The sequence below is a fragment of the Procambarus clarkii genome, chromosome 89 (genome assembly GCF_040958095.1).
Source record: "Procambarus clarkii isolate CNS0578487 chromosome 89, FALCON_Pclarkii_2.0, whole genome shotgun sequence".
Taxonomy (NCBI): Eukaryota; Metazoa; Arthropoda; class Malacostraca; order Decapoda; family Cambaridae; genus Procambarus; species Procambarus clarkii.
This window is the reverse complement of record NC_091238.1, coordinates 17909991-17925477: the sequence shown is the minus strand read 5'-3', so window position 1 is coordinate 17925477 and position 15487 is coordinate 17909991. Positions and strand designations below refer to the sequence as shown.

Sequence of the window (15487 nt, the reverse complement as noted above, 5' to 3'; positions counted from 1 at the left end):
TGCGTTATGCGTGGTTTCCTCCGAGGCCATGGGTCCCCCTTCTTCCAGCCAGAGGTGGTACTCCCTCCCTTATATCATTTTTATATAAATAATTATGAATGAGTTATTATATAAACATAAACTATATACGAGGAACGTATATTGGAAGTTGTGTTTGGCCGGATGTGAAGGATCTAACTATTCCCCTGGCCACTGGACTACTTCAGTCACACATTTCACTCGACTCATTACGAAATGTTTCTATAAAGAGAGCCGGATGTTACGAGTGGTGGAAGAGCCGGATGTGTGGGTTAAACGCTGGGCCAGACATCCCACAGCTCGGCCTGACCAGAAACATGGGAGTCCAAACCTCTGGTTGATACCTGGTTGATACCCGATTGATACCATGGGCGTCCAAGCCTCGCACCTAACCCATCGAGGCCCATGTGTAGAAAACGGTGATTTACGATGTATTAATACGTGTCATTTTTAACGGTGTGGTCGATTCCGTCAAGAATTGTGAGGCGCCGAGAGGGAGCCGCTGGGCCGCCCGCCGGAGACCACAATGCCGCGTCCCCTCGCCCGCTCCGTCCCCGGGAACCTGCTTAACCTGCTTGATGGGGTTCTGGGAGTTGTCCTACTCCCGGCCCGAGGCCAGGCTTGACTTGTGAGAGTTTGGTCCACCAGACTGTTGCTTGGAGCGGCCCGCAGGCCCACATACGGGCCCGGGTTTCAAGAACAAGGCGCCGCCTTGTTGTTGACAAGGCCCTGGCTTACTGTGGCGGAGGCTGGGTGACGGGGAGGGGCGGGGGCTGGGTGACGGGGAGGGGCGGGGGCTGGGTGACGGGGAGGGGCTGAGGCTGGGTGACGGGGAGGGGCGGCCGCTCCCCAGTACGGTGGACGACCCGGGGGAACAAGGTACTCGTCTACGTCACTGTTACCTTGTCAATCCCAACCAAAATGAGAGAGAAAATATTGTATTCGTCACATGTGACGTGACTAAGGCGTCACACAGGGGTCAGGCCCAGACTGGTTTACTACCAGGACCGTCACGCCCCACCCGAGGCCTACGGTCACTTTTTTATACATATTTTCACAGTTAAATTACTTTATTACAGATGCCATACCCAAGGCGCGGGCAGCGGTAGGAAGGTTACAGCCGGGAACTTGCCGCCGCACATCTTCAAACTAACGGGGTGGGTGGGGGGGTGGGGGGGTTACTGGGGTGGTGACTCCACCCCCCCCCCTTCCAGTGAACCCACCGCTATAGTACCAAGTCTAACACCTTCCAACACCAGCATAACACCTGCCTCTCTGAATCTGTAATTGACGGTTTCACGCTTAACGACCCTTACTTGTGGCTGCAGACTTTAGCTCAAACACATGTAATCAGCATTGAGCGTATAGGCTCCGTGGTTTAACACGACAACAGACCTCATCACGAGACGATGGAACACTTTGTCTGTCTTCTTTTCCCTGTCCAGCAGAGGGTCTTCACAAGTCAACCGACTCCCCCAAGCCCGGCCCGAGGCCAGGCTTGACTTGTGCAAGTTTGGTCCACCAGGCTGTTGCTTGGAGCGGCCCGCAGGCCTACATACCCACCACAGCCCGGTTGGTCCGGCACTTCTTGGAGGAAATAATCTAGTTTCCTCTTGAAGATGTCCACGGTTGTTCCGGCAATATTTTTGATGCTCTCTGGGAGGACGTTGAACAACCGCGGACCTCTGATGTTTATACAGTGTTCTCTGATTGTGCCTATGGCACCTCTGCTCTTCACTGGTTCTATTCTGCATTTTCTTCCATATCGTTCACTCCAGTACGTTGTTATTTTACTGTTTAGATTTGGGACCTGGCCCTCCAGTATTTTCCACGTGTATATTATTTGGTATCTCTCTCGTCTCGTTTCTAGTGAGTACATTTGGAGAGCTTTGAGATGGACACAATAGTTTAAGTGATTTATCATGTCTATGCGCGCAACTGTACAACTAGGTACATCAGTGTACAACTAGGTATACAACTCGGTATATGCAGTTGAACAGATTGTAACCGACCACACTATATGCAGTGTAACAGATGAACACTGTCCATGGCGGACAGACGTCAATTTATACATGCTGGGTAACACTGTAAATCAATTGTCTCGTCCGTGGTAGAAAATATACACAAGTTTACACGCTGAAAAAAAAACTAATTATTCACCGAGTCTACCAGTAGTGTACCTGGAACCCGTTTCAAGGGTTGTTCCCTCCAAGTTGGGCCGGGCCGGGCCGGGCCGGGCGGATCCACAAGTCATCTTGGATCACTACGTCCGTAAACAAGAGACTGAGCCGCGCGATCTCTCCGTCTCTCACTCATATAAACACAGATGTTTTCCCCAACCAGAAACTTACCACCCCAAGCAACCCACCTACCCCATCGAGGCCGATGTATATAATACGTCAATATTTCGGTGCTTAAATGTGTACTAATGCGTCGCATTTTTAACGGACTGGTCAATTCATGTAAAAAAAATGCGACGCATCAGTTGCTTTCTTCCCAACTAAGTATGACGATGATAAAGAAAGCCAGCTGGTCCAAGGGAGAGTGCTTCGACACCGGCTGCATTAGAAACGATCGAACCCCTTAACATTAAGTAAATCTTATTTTGAGGAGGAAAAAGCTAAGCCAGTATGACTACATAGCACTTGGAGGGAATACGAGGACAAGTAGCTGGGATACGAGGACAAGGAGCTGGGATACGAGGACAAGGAGCTGGGATACGAGGACAAGGAGCTGGGGTATGAGGACAGAGTGAAGGAATGAAGCTCAACCACTTGACCACCGAGAATTGAACGCCGACCCTCGCCGAAGACAAAAATTCGGTGGCCGAAGGTGGTCCACGGCAAGGCTACACTGCACATGTTAACACACTTGCACATGTACCCTGGGGGGCTACACTTACACTCATCTTGCCAAACAAGTAACCCGACCAACACACACACACGAGGAGACAGGAAAGTGACGAGGTCTCGGCCCGTCCTGAACCTCACCAAGTCGGGTCGAGCCAAAATGTTGTCACTTTCTTTTCTTCTCATAAGGACAGGGTTGAGTTACTTGCCTTGTGTCATGTTACTGTGACTTATTATCTCTTATCGGGATTTCCTTCATAAGAATTCCTGGCAAATGCTTTCCAAAGAGTAGCTACAAATATCGTGTTCAAATCCAATTTTTCTTTAACAAAAGTGCCACGGAAATTTGAGGAGTGATTAGAAATCACTAAATGATTAGAAATCACTGTTTTAGGAGTGAAGGAAATCACTAAAACATGCCGAGATCCTTCACTATAAAGCCAGAGTTCATGTACTCACCTACGTCACTGTTCCGATGAAGAGATACGACGCTTCGATGAAATATACCTTGAAAGTCTCCCAACTACAAGACAAAATTACCGCTCTTGAGAGAGAATTCAAGAAACTGACGCCAAAATTACTTAATGAGAGTAGAGGAGCCATGGTCTTGATGAAGCCTTTGAGGTTTGGAGAAGGTACTGTTGTCACTTGGAGGTCTTTCAAGGGACTAAAGAGTGAGCAGAAGCTCGACGTTCACTGCGTCGAATCCCGACGAGCCCCGCACACCGCCTGACCAATGGTGGCGCTCCATGTGCCGGAATGATACTGTTACCAATGCCTGCCCTCGACACTCGTGGGAGAATCCACTTCTTGTATGGGGGAGTAAGGTTTCCAGACATTCCAGGGAAGCTAGAATGTATTATCTCATCAGATATCCACCCTCCCATCTCCCATGGTGCAAACTCTCCCCCCCCCCAGCACCGCGGGTAAGGAACGTGCTATGCCACAACTTGCCACCGGGACGACTGAGTCGCCAGCCGCGGTAGAGGGGCGCATCTTGCCTGCCCCACACAAGACAACCATCAACCAGAGTCTTAAATTATGCCTCTCCCTTTAATCCATACACGTGTCCTTTTGGTTCTGAAGGGTGTAGTGCACAATAGTGGTGAATCAGCGAGGCGCAGCAAGGGGGGAAGACGGGGGAGGAGGAGGCCCTGGGGGAGTGCACAAGTCCACGACGTCTCAGTGCACACCAAGCCGTCAGAAGGCTCCCTCCAGAGTCACGTTAGGTGAGATTGTGCAAGATGACAGTAGAGGTTGAGGAAGATGCAACATAGGCAAGCAAGGGCAGGGGGGGGGAGGGGGTATAGTTGCAACAGTAAGAGGATGAGCCTCAGAAGGAAGGAGAGGCGGAGCTAAGATAGGTCAGGAGGAGGCGGGGCAGCAGTCGTGGAGGGCAGAGAGGGGAGTGGCCACACCTGACTGGTGGATGGACACAAGAGGGGCGGGGCCACTACTGGCACACGCCCCCACCACGCCCCCCCCCCTTACATATACAGCCTCGGCGCCAGGAGGAACGCCAGAGTAACCGGCCCAATATACAACACAATTCACATGTGCCACGCTGCACAGGCAGGGAGGGACTCCTCTTGTATGACTATACACAATACATGAGGTCATACTCATGTATGACTATACACAATACACACACTACATGAGGTCATACTCCTCATGTATGACTACACACAATACAAGAGGTCATACTCATGTATGACTACACACAATACACACACTACAAGAGGTCATACTCATGTATGACTATACACAATACACACACTACATGAGGTCATACTCATGTATGACTACACACAATACACTCTGGGAATGAGTGCCACGCATCACTCCGCCGTCAACACCACCCATGTACACATATTTTCCTAGAGTTTGTTCAGCAGTTAAAATTAGAGCACTTAAACCACTTAACTCGCCATAGTTGTGAGCACTTAAACCACTTAACTCGCCATAGTTGTGGCCAAGTGTCATGACAAAAGGCACTGAATATTCTGACACCAAGTGTAGCTACACTTAACAGAGGAGTGTACACTTTACAGTGGGCTACTAAAGTACACTTAATAGAGGGATGACAGTGTACGTTTAACAGAGATGACAGTGTAGGTGTAAGAGACGGGTGACAGTGTGGGTGTAAGAGACGGGTGACAGTGAGGGTGTAAGAGACGGGTGACAGTGTGGGTGTAAGAGACGGGTGACAGTGAGGGTGTAAGAGACGGGTGACAGTGTGGGTGTAAGAGACGGGTGAAAGTGAGGGTGTAAGAGACGGGTGACAGTGAGGGTGTAAGAGACGGGTGACAGTGTGGGTGTAAGAGACGGGTGACAGTGAGGGTGTAAGAGACGGGTGACAGTGTGGGTGTAAGAGACGGGTGAAAGTGAGGGTGTAAGAGACGGGTGACAGTGTGGGTGTAAGAGACGGGTGACAGTGTGGGTGTAAGAGACGGGTGACAGTGTGGGTGTAAGAGACGGGTGACAGTGAGGGTGTAAGAGACGGGTGACAGTGTGGGTGTAAGAGACGGGTGAAAGTGAGGGTGTAAGAGACGGGTGACAGTGTGGGTGTAAGAGACGGGTGACAGTGTGGGTGTAAGAGACGGGTGACAGTGTGGGTGTAAGAGACGGGTGACAGTGTGGGTGTAAGAGACGGGTGACAGTGTGGGTGTAAGAGACGGGTGACAGTGTGGGTGTAAGAGACGGGTGACAGTGAGGGTGTAAGAGACGGGTGACAGTGTAGGTGTAAGAGACGGGTGACAGTGTAGGTGTAAGAGACGGGTGACAGTGTGGGTGTAAGAGACGGGTGACAGTGAGGGTGTAAGAGACGGGTGACAGTGTGGGTGTAAGAGACGGGTGACAGTGTGGGTGTAAGAGACGGGTTGACAGTGTGGGTGTAAGAGACGGGTTGACAGTGTGGGTGTAAGAGACGGGTTGACAGTGTGGGTGTAAGAGACGGGTGACAGTGTGGGTGTAAGAGACGGGTGACAGTGTGGGTGTAAGAGACGGGTGACAGTGTGGGTGTAAGAGACGGGTGTGACAGTGTGGGTGTAAGAGACGGGTGTGACAGTGTGGGTGTAAGAGACGGGTGACAGTGTGGGTGTAAGAGGGGGGGGGGTATATATGTACAAGAAACACTTACGTATGGTGGATGAGGTAGTACCGCGGGTGACCGCGGCCCACAGCGCCACCGCAAGCGGTTGTGTCAACTTCACGCCAGGAATTTCCCGGCAGGACGGAAGTGGTTGTGCTCGAGATGGCTGGCAGCAGCAGGGGGGGGGGGGCCTGGCGCCACACTACACCTTCCCTACACACACCTGCTCAACACTACCACCCGGTAAACTAGTGTAGGGAAGAGTAGTCAAGGCGCGGGAGGGTGGCGATGGGCGGAGAGGCGCGTGGCGCCGAGTGCCGCCGGGTGCCACAGCCCCCCAGGCATAACAGGAAGCCGGCGTCACCCCCCCCCCCACGACCCCCACACACCCCTCCAAGCCTCGTCCACCGCCCTTCTACACCCAATCTCTACGACAGCTATAAATATTCCATGACTTATGTATAGGCCTCAGCCGCCGACGCTGCCAACCTCTCCCCCCCCCACTCCCCCCTCCACACACACAACCGTGGCCGCTAGACAAGCACACCACGTACTTGGAACATGGTCACGACATGCAAGATACTTAGCTGCATTCATAAGGTCGACTGAAACATGCAGGCCTCGCCTGGGGCCCTTAAGTGTGAGAATTGCAGCCCAGACTCGTGAAATGAAAGTACTTACAGTAGCTGTTTGATGGAAAGTACCAATATGTAGTGATGGACCGCCAGAAAGTACCAATATGTAGTGATGGACCACCAGAAAGTACCAATATGTAGTGATGGACCGCCAGAAAGTACCAATATGTAGTGATGGACCACCAGAAAGTACCAATATGTAGTGATGGACCGCCAGAAAGTACCAATATGTAGTGATGGACCGCCAGAAAGTACCAATATGTAGTGATGGACCACCAGAAAGTACCAATATGTAGTGATGGACCACCAGAAAGTACCAATATGTAGTGATGGACCGCCAGAAAGTACCAATATGTAGTGATGGACCACCAGAAAGTACCAATATGTAGTGATGGACCACCAGAAAGTACCCATATGTACTGATGGACCACCAGAAAGTACCCATATGTACTGATGGACCACCAGAAAGTACCCATATGTACTGATGGACCACCAGAAAGTACCAATATGTAGTGATGTAGGAAAGATGTACAGGTTTCGCTAGTGGACCCTATTGACTACAACACTTTGTCTTTGTTTAATATGGATTTTTTTGTATATATATATATATATATATATATATATATATATATATATATATATATATATATATATATATATATATATATATATATATATTTCCTGTTTCCACTTTCACAATTATTCCCTTGGTGCACAGTTTGAAGGGCTAAGGAACCGTACGAGGCTACAGGGGGCGCCCCTGGGGCTCCAGGCCCTGATCCACACACCTATTACTGGCCGCAGGAAAATGTCTGGGAGAGTTTCATGTGTGTGAGTTTATGAGTAGAGTGACCAGGAGGTCGGGGGTTCATCAAGCGGTTATGCAACCACTCACCAACCTCTACAGCCTGTCTCAGTCTTTGGCGCCTTTGTCCACACACACACACACACACACACACACACACACACACACACACACACACACACACACACATATATATATATATATATTATATATATATCCTCGTATAAGCAGGAGGAGGCTCTTTATAACAATAACAAGTTGCCATGCTGGTAAACTGTTTACACACGCCCGCCAAAACAGTGAGAACATACTAGTTGGCAAGTAGATGAGTAACTGTTTGTTCAGGCCTGGTCCCTTGTCTTTGTACTGTTTTTGTTCACCTGTGTTGCTGTGCTTGTTAGTGGCCCGCCACACCACGTGAGGAGTACAGCAGCTGGTGGTGTCAAGAGGCTGGTGGTGGTGTCAAGAGGCTGGTGGTGGTGTCAAGAGGCTGGTGGTGGTGTCAAGAAGGCAGGTGGTGTCAAGAAGGCAGGTGGTGTCAAGAAGGCAGGTGGTGTCAAGAAGGCAGGTGGTGTCAAGAAGGCAGGTGGTGTCAAGAGGCTGGTGGCGTCAGAGGCTGGTGGTGTCAAGAGGCAGGTGGCGTCAGAGGCTGGTGGTGTCAAGAGGCTGGTGGTGTGAACACCCATGCCTCCCTCTAGCGTGGGCGTAACAACCTATGGCTTACCTGTAATCACCTCGTTACAAGTATCGTCGGTCGTTCGCTTCAGTAAGTCTGCAAAGAAGAAAACAAGAGAGTTAGCATCACGGCAGGACACGCAGTGTTGGCCTTATACTGCCACATGATATCAGTGTCAAGAGCCTTCTACCTCACTCCCCTCATATCCCAGTATAAGGCATAATTTATATGAACAACATGAACTCGACGGGGGGGGGGGGGGAATACAAAGTCATCACTGCAACAGCCTGGTGGAACAAGTTATCCCCAAACCAAGCGAGGCCCTTATCCTGACCCCTTGCAAGTGGCCCTATCCTGACCCCTTCCAAGTGGCCTTATCCTGACCCCTTCCAAGTGGCCTTATCCTGACCCCTTGCAAGTGGCCCTATCCTGACCCCTTGCAAGTGGCCCTATCCTGACCCCTTGCAAGTGGCCCTATCCTGACCCCTTCCAAGCGGCCTTGTCCTGACCCCTTCCAAGTGGCCTTATCCTGACCCCTTGCAAGTGGCCCTATCCTGACCCCTTGCAAGTGGCCCTATCCTGACCCCTTCCAAGTGGCCTTGTCCTGACCCCTTCCAAGTGGCCCTATCCTGACCCCTTCCAAGGGCTATTTAGTCGGAATGGCCTGCCATTTTCCCCTAATAATTCCCTTCCCAGCCCGGTCTTGGCGAGAGCAACAACTCTCGAAACCCATAACAGGTTAATACAGGTAAACTGAGCTACTTCAGTGGCACAGGTTTCTTCAGCACAGAATAAACCAAGATTTAGCACACAGGCGGAGCCAAAACTGTAGTTATGGAATGGAGAGCCACCTGGATTTTACCTGGAGTGGGTTTCCAGTGTTCCTCTACCCACCAAGCCCGGCCTGGGGGCCATGTATGTCTTGTGAGAGGTTGGTCGACCAGGCTGTTGCTTGCAGCAGCCCGCAGGCCCACATAATAATACAAGTAATACAAGAGTTCATACATTCTTATACAGCCACCAGCTCCCATAGCGTTTCGGGTTTTCTTAATCCTAAATTTTCCCTGGAATACGACCCGCCAAATTGTTTAACAACCAGGTACCCATTCACTGCTGGGTGAACAGAGGCTACAGTTAAGGATTGGTGCCTACTCAATCCTCGCCGGCTAGGATACGAACCCAGGCCAAATCGCCGGGGAAGCGCCGTGAGTGTGGTGTACCACTGCGCCATGGGGACTGCTTGATCTATTAGGCTGTTCTTGACTAGCCTTGCAAGAATAATCACTCCACCGTAAAACCCGAAGCAATACCCGCTCAGGCAGCGGTTACCCGCAGGTTCTAAATGTCAACAAGACATACATATACCTTACCATGATTTCGGGGCTCAACGTCCCCGCGGCCCGGTTGCTGACATACTTCAAAATGAAATCACAATGACACAATATATCTATGAGAAAGTTTTGGAGTAATGCGGTGTTGATAGTTTTCCCTCAGAGTACCTGTTGCACCTCTGGTGATCAACAGGGGTATTCTGCACATCCTGCCATGCCTCCTGGTCTCATGTGGTATAATCTCCGTGTTCAGGTATGGAACCAGTCCCTCTAATATCTTCCACGTGTAGACTTATTTCTCTCTCTCGACTGCGGTCTAGAGAATACAGTTTTATAACTTTTAACCGGTCCTAATAATTAAGATGACTTATAGAGAGGATTCTAGCGGTAAAGGATCTTTGCACGCTCTCCAGGTCAGCATTTTCTCCGGCTGTGAATGAGGCTGTTAGTGCAACAATACTCCACCCTAGAGAGCACTTGTGTCTTGGAATGTATCACCAATGGTATGGCATATGTTTGGAAGGTCCTTGTTATCCAACCTGTCATTCTTGCTTCAGTCGTGACGGCTGCTTTACGGTGTTGTGTAAAGGTCTTCTGACATGATTACTCCGACACCATTTATAGTGCTCTGTAGTTCTATAGTGTGAGTTCACTGTTTTATATATGGTTTCCGTTTTTATATTTTCGGTTTTTTCCATAGCGCAGGAACTGGAACTTAGTTTCATTAAATAATAGGTACCTGGGTGTTAGTCAGCTGTCACGGGCTGCTTCCTGGGGGTGGAGGCCTGGTCGAAGACCGGGCCGCGGGACACTAAAGCCCCGAAATCATCTCAAGATAACCTCAAGATAGCATCATATTATTATCTGTGGACCATTGAAAGACCTGAGTTACCACCACCTACACCACCACCACCACCTACATCACCACCACTACCACCTACATCACCACCACTACCACCTACATCACCACCACTACCACCTACATCACCACGACCACCTACACCACGACCACCTACATCACCACCACCACCTTCATCACCACCACCACCACCTACACCACCACACCACAACCACCTACATCACCACCACCACCTACACCACCACCAGCCACAAACATGGCAGCCTCAGTAAATGTAGCCAAGTTGCAGCTTACCCGAGGGTGCCTCCATTTGTGTGGGAGAAAGAGACAGTGACAGATAATCCATAAAGACAATAACTGAGATGGACGCATATACGGCCATACATGGCCAATGGTTCCGGATTCCATCATCCAAATCACCACCGCTGGCGTCTGACAAGAGTGGCGGGCCTCGGGGAACACTGCCTTAGTGAGGGAGCTCTTAGGGGTCACTATGGCGTCCACGGGAGACTGATGCTCGTGCTGTCCACCCAACCCGTCCTCTTAAAAAGAACGTCACTTTTGGCCCGTATGCGCGATATGGCTAAATTTGGACGTAATTTGAAATGAAATCGACTCACAAAAGTGACGTTCTGTTCCGTTTTCTGTTTGAGTCGTCCTGCCTACGCGCAGAGGCTATAAGAGGACACTTTAAATTAACGTTTTTCATAACGTTTTGAAACTTTATAAGAATTTCCTGCCCACCTAACCTATCAGAGGACCCTTAACTTACTGTTGTTGAAAAAAAAAAATCCAAATTTGTTTTCATTTTTTTTTCATTTTCAAATTACGTCCAAATTCGGCCATACGGGCAAACGGCCAAAAGCGACGTTCTTTTTAAGAGGACAGGTTGGTCCACCATGCTGCCTTCTTGGGCCTGGGAGGGTGTGGGGTGGGGAGGGGTTGCGTGAGGAGATGCGTGAGGGGGGGAGGGGTGCGGGATGGATGTTAACTAACCCCGTCCACTGATCAAATTAGGAGAGCAGGGGATAAATGAAGTGTGTCAAGGGGCCGCCATTCCCTAGATTAAGTGGTGTTTAACTAAATGTTACAGGGGTCCTCTCCTCCCTCCTTTCTGTGGTGGGGTAGGGGGTGACATGTGTGTAAGGCAATGGGGGAGGGGTGACATGTTACGGTTAGGGGGGTGACATGTTATGGGGGAGGGGTGACATATTAGGGGGAGGATTGTAGTGAAGGGAAGGAGGGTACCTGGTTGATGGGGTTCTGAGAGTTCTTCTACTCCCCAAGCCCGGTCCGAGGCCAGGCTTGACTTGTGAGAGTTTGGTCCACCAGGCTGTTGCTTGGAGCGGCCCGCAGGCCCACATACCCACCACAGCCCGGTTGGTCCGGCAATATTTCTTATGCTCGCTGGGTGTTAAACAACCGCGGACCTCTGATGTTTATACAGTGTTCTCTGATTGTGCCTATGGCACCTCTGCTCTTTACTGGTTCTATTCTGCGTGTTCTTCCTTATCGTTCACTTCAGTATGTTGTTATTTTACTGTGTAGATTTGGTACCTGGCCCTCCAGTATTTTCCATGTGTATATTATTTCGTATCTCTCTCGTCTCCTTTCAAGTGAGCACATTTGGAGGGCTTTGAGACGATCCCAATAATTTAGGTGCTTTATTGCGTGCCGTATATGTTCTCTGTATTCCCTCTATTTCAGCAATCTCTCCTGCTCTGAAGGGGGAAGTGAGTACTGAGCAGTACTCAAGACGGGACAACACAAGTGACTTGAAGAGTACAACCACTGTGATGGGATCCCTGGATTTGAAAGTTCTCGTAATCCATCCTATCATTTTTCTGGCTGACGCAATATTTGCTTGGTTATGCTCCCTAAACGTTAGGTCGTCAGACATCATTATTCCCAAATCCTTGACATGCTGTTTTCCTACTATGGGCAGATTCGATTGTGTTTTGTACATTGTATTATGTTTCAGATCCTCATTTTTACCGTACCTGAGCACCTGGAATATCACCGTTAAACATCATGTTATTTTCTGCTGCCCAGTCGAAAACTTTGTTAATATCTGATTTGTAGTTTTCAATGTCTTCATCAGAGGTAATTTGCATGCTGATAATTGTGTCATCTGCAAAGGATGACACGAAGCTATATTTTTGTCTATATCTGATATGAGAATAAGGAACAGTAGCGGTGCAAGGACTGTACCTTGAGGTACACAGCTTTTAACTGCGCTCCGACTTTATTTTATTTGATTGACTGTTACCCTTTGTGTTCTGTTCGCCCCCACCCTCCCCAGGGTGTCCGGAGGGTGTAGTGAAGGGAAGGAGGGTGTAGCGGAGGGAGGGTGTAGTGGAGGGAGGGTGTAGTGGAGGGAGGGTGTAGCGGAGGGAGGGTGTAGTGGAGGGAGGGTGTAGTGGAGGGAGGGTGTAGCGGAGGGAGGGTGTAGTGGAGGGAGGGTGTAGCGGAGGGAGGGTGTAGTGGAGGGAGGGTGTAGCGGAGGGAGGGTGTAGTGGAGGGAGGGGCGGACATATCTCCATAACAGATCTATAATTGGAGCCAGGAAGGCTGGCCGCCGCCGCTTGTGGATCAACCATCCCATAAATACACATTTGTAAATCTCTGACGACGAGTTGTCGAGTAGTGGGGAGGGCTGGGGCAGGGGGGGTGTGGGAATGGCTGGGGCAGGGGGGGGGGGGGGTTTGGGGAGGGCTGGGGCAGGGGGGTGTGGGAATGGGTGGGGCAGGGGGGGGGGGGGTTTGGGGAGGGCTGGGGCAGGGGGGTGAGGGGATGGCTGGGGCAGGGGGGGGTGTGGGGAGGGCTGGGGCAGGGGGGGTGTGGGGAGGGCTGGGGCAGGGGGGTGTGGGGAGGGCTGGGGCAGGGGGGGTGTGGGGAGGGCTGGGGCAGGGGAGGGCTGGGGCAGGGGGGGTGAGGGGAGGGCTGGGGCAGGGGGGGTGTGGGGAGGGCTGGGGCAGGGGGGGTGTGGGGAGGGCTGGGGCAGGGGGGGTGAGGGGAGGGCTGGGGCAGGGGGGGTGTGGGGAGGGCTGGGGCAGGGGGGTGTGGGGAGGGCTGGGGCAGGGGGGTGAGGGGAGGGCTGGGGCAGGGGGGTGAGGGGAGGGCTAGGGCAGGGGGGTGAGGTGAGGGCTGGGGCAGGGGGGTGAGGGGAGGGCTGGGGCAGGGGGTGAGGGGAGGGCTGGGGCAGGGGGGTGAGGGGAGGGCTGGGGCAGGGGGGGTGAGGGGAGGGCTGGGGCAGGGGGGTGAGGGGAGGGCTGGGGCAGGGGGTGAGGGGAGGGCTGGGGCAGGGGGGTGAGGGGAGGGCTGGGGCAGGGGGGTGAGGGGAGGGCTAGGGCAGGGGGGTGAGGGGAGGGCTGGGGCAGGGGGGTGAGGGGAGGGCTGGGGCAGGGGGTGAGGGGAGGGCTGGGGCAGGGGGTGAGGGGAGGGCTGGGGCAGGGGGTGAGGGGAGGGCTGGGGCAGGGGGGTGAGGGGAGGGGGATGATATCTCAACAGGCGGCCGTCTGTGCACTTCTTCCCTCCCCTCACTTCGATAACATCTCCCTTCAAATTGACCTCCCTCATTCCCCTCCCTCTCCTCCCTTTATTATTCTCCCCTCACTTCCCTTACCCTCACTTGACTGTCTCCCTTCACTCACTTAATTGTCATCCCCTCACTGTCACTCGTCTCCCCTCACTGTCACTTGACCGTCTCCCCTCACTGTCACTTGACAGTCACCCCTCACTGTCACTTGACAGTCACCCCTCACTGTCACTTGACAGTCACCCCTCACTGTCACTTGACCGTCTCCCCTCACTGTCACTTGACAGTCACCCCTCACTGTCACTTGACAGTCACCCCTCACTGTCACTTGACAGTCACCCGCACCACTGATGGAGGACTGGAACTGGAGAAAGCTAGAGTGTGTGTACTCACCCAGTTATACTTGCGGGGGTTGAGCTCTGGCTCTTTGGTCCCGCCTCTCAACTGTCAATCAACTGGTGTACAGGTTCCTGAGCCTACTGGGCTCTATCATATCTACACTTAAAACTGTGTATGGAGTCAGCCTCCACCACACCACTGCCTAATGTATTCCACCTGTTAACTACTCTGACACTGACAAAGTTCCTTCTAACGTCCCTTACCTTGCGATCATTCCGGGGTCTCAACTTCTCTTAAAAATTACGTCTGAATTTGGCCGTTTCTCCGAAAATGGACGTAATTTGAAAATGGAAAATAAATTTGGATTTTTTTTTACAAAACATTAATTTAAGGCTTCTCTGGTAGGTCTAGAAAGGCAGGAAATTCTGATAGAGTTTCAAAATGTGAAAAACGTTAATTGAAAGTTTCCTCTGCTACCCTAAACTCTTGCCCATTTGTTTCCGCTTCTAGCGGGAACCCGGAACCTTAGGACTACGAATTCGAAGCGTTGTCCACTCAGCTGTCAAGTCCCCTTTGTAGTGTCTAGTGGTATTTTGAAGTGCCTTCATTCACTATAGTGTCTTGAAGAATATCATTGGTATAGCGTTTGAAAAGTTCTTGTTATCCAAGGGAGTACAGATTTAGGCTCTTTAGTCGGTCCCAGTAATTTAGATGTTTTACTGAGTGGATTCTAGCAGTAAAGGATCTCTGCACGCTCTCCAGGTCAGCAATTTATCCAGCTTTGAAAGGGGCTGTCATTGTGCAGCAGTACGCCACTCTAGAGAGCACTAGCGTCTTGAAGAGTATCATCATCGGTATAGCATCTCTAGTGTGAAAAGTTCTTGTTATCCAACCTGTCATTTTTCTTGCAGTTGTGACGGCTACTTTATTGTGTTCTTTAAAGGTAAGGTCTTCCGACATGAGTCCACCCAAATCCTTTATATTGCTTTTTCGTTTTATGTTATGATTTTGACTGCGTTTTGTACGTGGTTTCTGCTTTTATATTTTCATTTTTTCCATTTGAAAAATGGAAAAAAATTGATTTTTTTTCCCATTTTCATTTATGAACTCCATGCTGGAGCCGCATACTCCAGGATTGGTCTGACATATGTGGTATATAATGCTCTGAAAGATTCCTTACACAAGTTTCTAAAGGCCGTTCTTATGTTAGCCAACCTGGCATATGCCGCTGATGTTATCCTCTTGATATGAGCTTCAGGGGACAGGTCTGGCGTGATATCAACCTCCAAGTCTTTTCTCTCTCTCTGACTCTTGAAGTTTTTCATCTCCCAAATGATACCTTGTAT

The 15487-nt window shown here is 50.9% G+C and overlaps 1 protein-coding gene across 23 annotated transcripts in view; it reads right to left on the bottom strand.

Annotated features, from left to right (window-relative positions):
- Nucleotides 1-15487, bottom strand: part of rhea (Talin_middle and talin-RS domain-containing protein rhea) — a 210027-nt gene that overhangs the window by 69901 nt on the left and 124639 nt on the right. For 22 of the 23 annotated variants that reach the window (XM_069318126.1, XM_045767033.2, XM_045767038.2 and 19 more), the window contains one exon: nt 8123-8170. The gene's annotated coding sequence lies outside the window, so the exon portion shown is untranslated. Of the gene's footprint in view, nt 1-3326; nt 3476-8122; nt 8171-15487 lie in introns of those variants that run through there. The other variant, XM_045767035.2, reaches the window with a different exon arrangement.